Source organism: Geospiza fortis, unplaced genomic scaffold, assembly GCF_000277835.1.
Source record: "Geospiza fortis unplaced genomic scaffold, GeoFor_1.0 scaffold112, whole genome shotgun sequence".
Taxonomy (NCBI): domain Eukaryota; kingdom Metazoa; phylum Chordata; class Aves; order Passeriformes; family Thraupidae; genus Geospiza; species Geospiza fortis.
In genome coordinates, this window is record NW_005054298.1 from 20324694 (window position 1) to 20334214 (window position 9521).

General features: G+C 41.4%; 1 long non-coding RNA gene across 1 annotated transcript in view; it reads right to left on the reverse strand.

Annotated features, from left to right (window-relative positions):
* Positions 1-2431: 2431 nt before the first annotated feature.
* Positions 2432-9521, reverse strand: part of LOC115947873 — a 40812-nt gene continuing 33722 nt past the window's right edge. Inside the window, exon 3 of the long non-coding RNA XR_004081730.1 lies at positions 2432-5843. This is a non-coding gene — a long non-coding RNA (uncharacterized LOC115947873). The remainder of the gene's footprint in view (positions 5844-9521) is intronic.

Here is a 9521-nt window from a genome sequence, read left to right on the forward strand (position 1 = left end):
ATTCCAATTATTTTTCCAGGCAGATGCCACTAGGTTACATTCTATTTGGATGCATTCTTATTATTTACTCATTCACATTTCTCAAGGGCAGGACCTGCCTAGTATTAGCAAAGAGCAGAAACTCTACATCTGTTCTCAAGCACCTCCCCTCAATTGCTGTATGCTCCTTCCCCCTCCCCTAGATCTTCCACGCCTTAATATTTTTGTCCACTTTGCCAAGTCCCTCAAACATCTGCTTCCTCCACCCCTGCTCCTGGGCTCAAGAATGTATCTGGCAAAAACCTGGAATGACTTTCCCAATCAGAAACCTATTCTTCCCGTTTTCAGTCTCACCCCAGCAGAACACCTCTCCCAGCACAAAGAAGTCTCTGGACTGCAGTTTTTAGTGATACCAACCTCCTTTGCCTTCCTCTGCTTTCTTTTTCACTGCACAGGGCTGTGGCAATCTCTCAACAGCAGCTTAACAGAGCATGACTTGATCTCTCATCAGTTTACCTCTGCTGTCAGTGATTGCTCCCAAGTCCCTTCCACGCAGTCTCTACTGCAGGTGTGCAAATTTCTCATCTTTTTTCCTCCAGCCAGTCCCTGATCACCTCCTGAACACCCCCCTCAGGCTCTGCTGCATTCTTTTTCACTCTTTTAAAATGGAAATATAGAACAAATGCTTCCTCCTGAAACACATACACAAAATCCAGCCACACAAAACCACAGCAACCGACTTCTTCCATCTCCTGGCTCATTCTGTGATGTCAATACCATTGCATAGTTGGTTTTTTTTTCCCCACACCACTTCCTCTTTAGTGTGACTTTCCTCCTCACATTTCAAGAAATATGCTGTCATTAGAGCCTCAAGAGACGGTTTCCTCGACAAATCTCACAATCATTTATTCAATTTTCATTCCCTCCATGCATCATTATTTTTAACATTCTCCAGTGCATATGTTCAAATAAATATTTACATCCTTATACCCTCTTAATTTCAATGATAACCTCATATACCCAAGCACCTTCTTTCTTCTACTGGTCCTTTAGAAGGACTCTCCCCTTCTTTCCTCCAGTTCCTGTGGGACTTCTGCTTTGCACCACACAAAATGTTACCCTTTAGATTCTTTTGGCCTAATTTCAAGACTAGAGACTTGTTTGTTGTCTCTCCAGGCTCACAGCAGCAATCTCCATCGGCATCACTGAAACCTGATGGATACGGAACCAGCAGCTAAAGCCCAGCACAACTTCAGGACATTCTTCCTCCTTCCTCCATTTTAAGCACCTCCCACCCATCTCTTGATCTCAACCACAATGAGCTACACCACATGATCACTAGCCTACTTGTGTTATAAATTTGGGAAGATTCTTACTGTCTTGAGCTCTTTAGTCTTTGCATTCAGACCAGGTCTAATTTTCTCATGTTTTGTAGCTTGGCTGAAAATCCTTCTTTCTCTATCTAACTGAATTAGCTTTGTCTCATTCAAAGGCAAAGCACAAAAATCCTTTTTCTAGATTTAGCTCTAGGCCTTCTCTTTAAGCATCTTTTGAGGTGCTACTCCTTCCTTACTGCATTTTCTTTTTGAGTTTTCTAATGGAACAAATACAGTACTGGTTTTCTTGCTCTGGGTTTAGAAACATAGAGATTAAAACAAACATGGAAAACCAGACCAGAATTACTCACCCCTCTCCTCTTCCCCTTAACTGAGCAAAGCTCATGCACCAGGCAGGAAGGGGTAAAATAGCTTTGGAGACCAAGGCAGCTGGTCTCATCAGACAACCGCACCCAGCTGTTTTATATATGGGACAGGAAGAGGAAATTAGAAGCTAGAGTGGGAGGATAATTCCCTGTTCAGAACCTTAATGTGAAAAGACTGTTGTATTAAAGGCTGTATTTGTCTGTACCACGTAAAGATTTGAACAAATAGGAAGTATAGTTAATGTTGCATGGAAAGAAGAAGAAAGCATTTTTATTTATTTCTCCTATGGCTTATGCCTTTTTTTCCTTAATATGACAGTTTGGTTTGAATATGTTTTATCAGGATACTGAAAATTGAAACTGGTTTTGTTAGATTTACCTTTCCAATTTTTTTCCCCATTGATATGTGTTTTCCTTTATGCACTCATTTGTCATAAATGACAAACTATGAAAATTAATATATTTTATAATTTCTAAGAAAGTTTTAGCCTTGAATCTGTGCCAATTTAAACAATTCTCCCAGTACAAACTTCACCCCCAAGATGCATGTTTGGTGTCCAAAATAATCCTATCAAATTCCTATGGCCTATCAAACAGCTGGTTTCAACTATTAAAGGTCACTGGAGCAAGCAGGGGTTTCTTTCTTTCAGTTTGTGAAACACTTTGTGAAAATACTGTAGCTAAATTTAACTTTTAACCCACGTAGTATCAGAAGAAGCAAAAAGAATTATATACCTGTTCTTCCCCTGCTCTTACTCTCTGAATAAAATATCCATTTATTTATTGTAGTGGTAACATCTTTCTTTTAATACGTAAGTTAATTCATTAGTTTATGACATGAAGCCCTATTCATAAGGATAGAGAGGAATACTGAGTCTCAAAAACACAGCTTTTGTTTACATCATTTTTCTCATTAGGCATGGTTTGTATTACAAGCAATACACAACACAACTTAGACTTGCCAGTCTTGTAATAATTTCCATCAGAACTACTTTAAAATGAAGCAAACATATTTCTAAACCTCATCACAAGCTGTATCTTCGTTCTTACTTTTCCTTTCATTAATAAAAAGACACAGTCCATATCACATTTCCTATGAATCAGTGAAGACTAATGCAATCATACTTTACACACTTGAAAAGAGAACTAAGTAAAAAATAAATATGCAAAGCAGTATAATGTATTTAGAAATTTACCATTACTGCAGTAAAAACTCCAGCAACATAATAAAAAAGACCCATAATGACTGCAGATCTATTTCATGGACTCATAGTTTCCCTTTTCATAATCAACTATAGCTTCTAAAAATGAAAAGTCTAATTTCTTGGGTTTAGTTACTAAACTCTTGTGTAATGTGTTTATTGCATAATGACAAAGTTTTAATACCAAGACCATTTGGCTTATGTGAGCAACAAGCATCACTATTTTTACCTGGTTCTTATAATCATTGAGTTCGATGGATGTAAATTCCTACATTTTTCTCTTTTAATTCCTTGTCATTCTTAAAGAACAGATAGTGAAGAAAAAAATATTCCTGTTGATAGTGGATATTGCTAGAATGTTCGCAGTTCCACAACACTTGTGGACTGCGGTTTTCTTCAGCTGCAGGTGCCATCTGTAATGATGATGTTTCTCTCAAGTTTGGGAATACCAAACAGCAGACTAAGTGGCTCTAGTTATCTAGAGAAGTCACTTGCTGCAAACACCTCACAGTGGCTCCACAGCAGCTGATTGTTGGTGGCATTCCCCCTTCTGTAGGAAGACTTAGGCATATGGTAGATTCCCAGATTTAATCTCAACTTGTCTCAAAGCACAGAACGCTGTGCTTGGAATCCTAATATTTTTCTGGCAGTGTTAGATATTGTTGTTTACATCTATGCCAGTGTTTTTTATACTAAATCACTACAATGCCAATGAAATGCATTACTTCCAAGAGTTTGGCATCCCTGGAATATAAATGGAGCAAGTGTGTTGCAAATGAGTTTTTTTCCACATAAAGGATTGACTTCTCTGAGTAACTCTGCTGAAACCACTTGAACGACTTGTTTTCTAAGAATTCCAGAGGCTTACATACATAGTAGAAACTTGCACTAAATATTCTTCAGATTATTGATCTCTGATGAATACATATTAAATATGGGACGACGAAGAAAAATCATTACAGTCACTTTAGCCACCAATGCCTATTATGATATTAAAATAGATACTCGCACTGACTTTTGCATGCAAAAATACAGAGGCTTAAAACCTGAAGCAACATTCTTAAATGTGAGTTCATGGAGCAGCCACGGCTTTGTGCAAGAGCACCTCTGCAGTGCTACAGACTTTCCTCTGGGAATGAGTGGGAATCCATACAGGCCTCTGAAGGGGATGGGAAGAAATGCACTCTATTACACCTTCATTGCAAACTTCCAATAATATTTATCTTCTTTTGGCAAATGTCAGTAGAAAGAAAATTTCTTTGCCCAATAGATATATTACAAAAATTAGCATGTTGACTTTGATATGCTGCTTTTTCTGCCTTTTTTTTAGCATGGAAAAATACTGGAACAGATGGGCTATTTAATGAAGAATGTAGGAAACTGTTACTATTCTAGATATATGTGTGTAAAATTCAGTAAAAAAAAAAGGTTAGCTCTAACAGAATCTACGTTCCAGGCACCCATGTGTTGTATCTTCAATCTAAAAACCAGAGTTAAGTTGTAAAGTGGAAGCAAACAGAATCTATATTAAAAACTAATGATGTAAAAAATGTCTTCAGTAATAACAATTTAAAATGTGAGTAACCTCAGACATGCTGCCTTATTCCATTATGGAAATTTAAAAATATATTTTCTCAATTCTACTGTATTCCACACTGTTAGCAATACCTTCTCACCCTATTACAAAAAGTAAACCTTGTCATGTGCAAGTGGAGCAGCTGCCTATGCAATAAAGATGTATTTGTTTGTCTTTATGACAGAATTTTCTCAATTTATCTTCATTCAGATTTCTTAAATATTCATTTATTCATTGCAAGAATATTGTGTATTTCCTTACTCTGCACTCAGTCAAAGTGTTAATAAGGGACCTTAACTACAACCCATATTTTCTGTCATTCAGTTGTTTCTAAATATACCAGGAAGCACTTCAATATACACTAAATACACCAGAAAGCACAGCTTGGTGAAGGCATTTTCTCTCTTGTCCTTTCTATCACTGACACAAAACAGCCTATTTCATAAAAATGGGTTTGATGCTTTCTGTTACTTACTCTGCTGTCTTTCTGATTCTGGAAACAAGGCCATTACTGTGCAGCAGGAATGGAAATGAATTTGTATGTAGATTTTTCTATATCATTAAGTGCTTATTTCTCATTATTCCATATAAAATGAAGACTCCCTATCTGAGGGACCCTCTCTATCCTTTATATGGTTCATCCTTGAAGGTTGGTTCATCCCTGAACCATCCTTTATATGGTTCAGGGCTAAACAGTTCAGGGAATATGGTATCGTGCAAATTCACACAGACCAAGTTATTTCTGTGAAGCAATCTACTGCTGCAGAAGCAGAAGACAGAGGGGGAAAAAATGCCCATCATGTTTGATGCAGAAGTCCTTGTGCGAGTGGAAAACACATGCTTAAGCAGCTGCCTCTTTGTAGGAGCTGAAGCAGGCCAGTTCTGGCTGGCAGGCAACTCAGAATTTGGACATGTTTGTTAATGTAAAGAAAAGCTCTCAAAAATTTCATGAGTGGGGGTAGGGTCAGAACTGAGCCACAAGCATGCATCTCATCAGACTTCAACACGGTAACGATTCATGTTTAAGTCCTAGTACTCCTCTGCTGTCTCACACATGGCCTCAGTTCTCCAAGGAGGCCTCTCTCCTTTGGTCTGAGAGCTGCTCTCATCTCTGGGCTATACCACATAACCATAACTACACAACCATCAGTTACTGATTAACCTGAACCCTCTGTAATGGGAGGCAGACAAGGAATGGCCCAGCCTATCTGAGCCCTACTCAGTGGGCTGATAGCACATACAGGACCTCTTGTCATGTGCCACTGAGAACCTCTTCACGAGGTCCTCATCCCCTCTTTGTGGTCTTGGCTCAGTGAAGATTCGTGTAGACGGTTCCGAGGATAAGGGAGGTTGGACTGCTGCATACCTGCACATTGGATTTTACCTGTGGATTTAGAAAAGGGTATGTCACGCTCTAAATTTTGGAAAAAATATTTTATTCAAAACAACACATAAATTCCTTCCCACTCGAAACAGAGTTAGTAGATGGGAACCAAGGATGAAAACAATTGTAAATATCCCAGAATAGCTGGGAAACAAATGGAATAAAGTAGCAAAAAAAAAAAAAAGCAAGCAGCACAGCTCATTTGAAGCCTCCTGTAAGTGTTTCTGAATGAATGAACTGCAATTGCTTTAGGAATACAGGTGATGCCAAGGTCTTTGCCAGCCTTAAGTAATATATGAGAAATTAATGGGAAGGGACTGGAAAGTTGAGTGTAAAGTAGCTTGGAAAACTTCCCTGGTGCCCACAGTCTGAGTTATTTTGAAGCCCCTGGTAAGTCTGCTGAGCCGCTGAAGTCATGTGGAGGACTGCTCAAGCCCCTACTCCTCTGAGTCACTGCAGGGGCCAGGCCACTGCTTGGACTCACTCCACAGCCCCTCCATCTAGAACCCCTGCCTGTCAGCACACATACCCTGCATTGGAATCTGCAAGGTCTCTACAAAGCGTACTCCACATCAAAGGAATCCTTTTGCTGCAGAACTGGGACTTTTACAACTCCATCCCACTACATTAAAAGGACTGTATTGAGGATCTTCACCATTTGTGCAAAAGACTTCCTTCTGTGTGCTTACTTGGGGTTAAGCAAACAACTTATTTTTATATGGCCCTCAAAACCAGCTTGAAAGCACTAGAAAATCAGCTGCAGTGAGCTGTGTTCTGCTACCAGCAGCAAAACAGAGGGAGACTTCAACATCTGTGATTTTATTTACAACAACTGTGCCTTGGACAATTACTACAACTGCTGGATGACAAACACAGAAATCTCATTTGCCTGTTCAAATTCAGTTCAGCAGTCCAAAAGGACTGGTGTGATCATCGGATGGTCACCCACGTAAAATAGGCGTGCAGCTCTAACAGAGACCCTCCACCACGCAGACTGCTGTCACCAGTACTTCCTCCTGGCTGTGTGGGTAGCAGGGAGCACCCCTGCCACAGCTGTGGGGCTTTTTCCTTTGGGATGGACACACCTTGGGTGATTACTCACAACACTGCTTTATTTTGTTTATTTATTCCATGGCTAAATTCACAAACAAGGTTGGGAATAGTACTTTTAAGAAAGAAAACAACTCCCGGATGAACTCCAATCTCATCTGTCTAGTAGAGAAACACATGTTCTTCGGGATGGGGATTGGCTTCAATATGTCCCCCTTTGCAGCAGCAGAAAGATCTCTTTTGCTCTTTATGTCTTAATTGATGTCAGGCTATGACACAAACTGCACACAGCAGGTTTTGGGACCCAACACCTCTTCTACGGCAGGATTTAGAATGTTTATAAAACATGGGATTGCTCATTCCTAAAATCAAGGATATTAGTACAGCTTCTAAATGAGAAAGATTAACCAAAACATAAAAAAGAAAGAAAAACCTTGTATTCATTAATCCCTTCTGGTGTTTGTTTGATGTCTTTCCCAAGACCTGTTCTGGCTGTCTGTGCTTTCTGATTCATGTTAAGCAGCAAAGACACTCAGTCTAGATGCCCAAGGTTAGCAGGCTAAGGGCCACCAACTCCAGCTTAACAGTCTTGGGTTTCTAAAGAATTTTTTGAGTTGCAGATATTCCAGCTAAATTCTACCTGGAACGGGCAAATTCCCAACTTTGGATGAGAAGTGTAGGCTTTGCACTTTGCTTTGCAGGGCAAAGCCATGAGAATGATTTAAACCTATCTAGAAATGATTGTTTCACACTTGTCAGCAATCTGCTGCCAGGGTAGACTAGACTGAGTCTGTGTGCCTGGGTGTGTGTTCAAGGTGGAAAAACCACACAAAACACAACAGGCTCCCAAAGTGTCCCTGCTGCTCTTCTCATGGACTGCCAAAGCTTCTTGCTTCAGCGCTGCCACTATTGATGTATGCAGGCTTCTCATTTGAACTGCAACATTTTTAAAGCTGAATTTACACAGCTCTTTGCTGTGATGAGGAGTGTTCCAAAGGTCCTCTCAGTCCAAAGGGATTTGCAGAGCTCTTGAAATACCTTGTTTTATTAGACAAGGTATTTATTAGATACAAGATACTGCTCCCTGTAAACTCAGGCAAGTGCCATAATCAGCTCTTCAGGAAAGTTCATAGACTAGGGAGGAAAGGAGATGGGCACAAAAGGAACACGTTCTTGTTTATGTTTAGTAACAAACTGCCAGTAGTTCCTTTTACAACTTGCTAAGGCATCACAGACCAGCAGCCCTGCAGGGCTCGGCAGGTGACAGCTGTGGCTGTGTAATGACCTACCAGGGCATGAATGAGGGGCTGCATTTTGCTCCCCTCCACCTTAGTTCTGGAAGGAGGAAGGTGTTCAATCCAAATCCTCTCCCATCTCTGTTCTTTAATGGCAGCAGCACCCCCAGAGAAAAACAATCCTACATAGGAGAAGTAGGAACCTGCCTCAAAATGCTGCTTGAGCTGAAATATATGGATTTGCTGTGGGCATTCAGCAACTTTCACAAAATCAAAGAATTTCGGAAAAAGACAGTATCTTGCTCTTCCACATACCCTCATTCAGATCAAATAACTTTCCTGTAAGAACCCAACAGCTTGATTCTGTGCTGTTTTTCATTGAGTCTGCCTTTCAAAATCATCGGCTTGTGTCAGAGTAGTTCTGGGCCCTCTACTTGCCTAAGGCATTGAGCATCTTTCACCTCTGCACACAGTTGTCATGACAAATCATTCTTATTACAAGCTTCTCATCTCCTAATTTGCATTCTTCTCCACTTTTATTAAGTGTTCAGACTACTGCACACGGGAGGGTCTCCAAGTGGTGCTGCCAGAGGGATCCATCTGAAGAGGGTCTGTTGCTGAACAGTGGCCCTGACCAGAAGGGCTCCTGGCATATTCCTGGAGAGGGATCACTCTGTGTGACAGATTGTTGTGACAGACCCAGCCCGGGCTCCTTGTCCCTCCTTGTCCCCCTTGCAGTGGAGCGTCCCTGGCGGGGGAGTGTTACCCTGTCACTTGGGAGTGCCCTGGGGATGGGAAACATCTCCCATTTGGAACCAGATGACGCCATCAAAAATGTACATGGACACCGTGGCCTAAATCAATGTCCAGGGACAAAATCCGGGGATAAAGGGGAGGAAGGCATAAGATCCATGACGAAAAATGTCCTTCAACGTGACCTGTCCTAAGAAGGGACCAGGAATGAGTGTCCATTTCTGCAGCTCTGACTTCCCCATAAACCCAACTCCAGGTTTAAGGAGGCATAAAACCCAAACACACCTGCACTGGGCATCTACGCCTTACACCACCTCCCACATCCTCCCTCAATGTCAGGTAACTCAGCCTGCTCGGCCTTTTCTACAGCTGCAAAACCTCCACAAACCCTTGTTCAGCATTCTTATCACTTTTCTGCCCCTAATCTGATTTTCTCTTTGCCCCGAAATTCAATTTTCCAGCAAATTATCCCAGCTGCTCGCAAGCCTCCCCCGAGCGCTGGCAGCGAGGTGCGTTCCTTTGTGGCACAGGCAGCTCGGCGAGGAGCGACGGACACACGGCGGCGGGGCCGCCCTGTCTGCGAGGGAGCTGCTACACCGGGCCTGGCGGCAGCCGACCACGGGCTGCCCGAGGGCTGCAG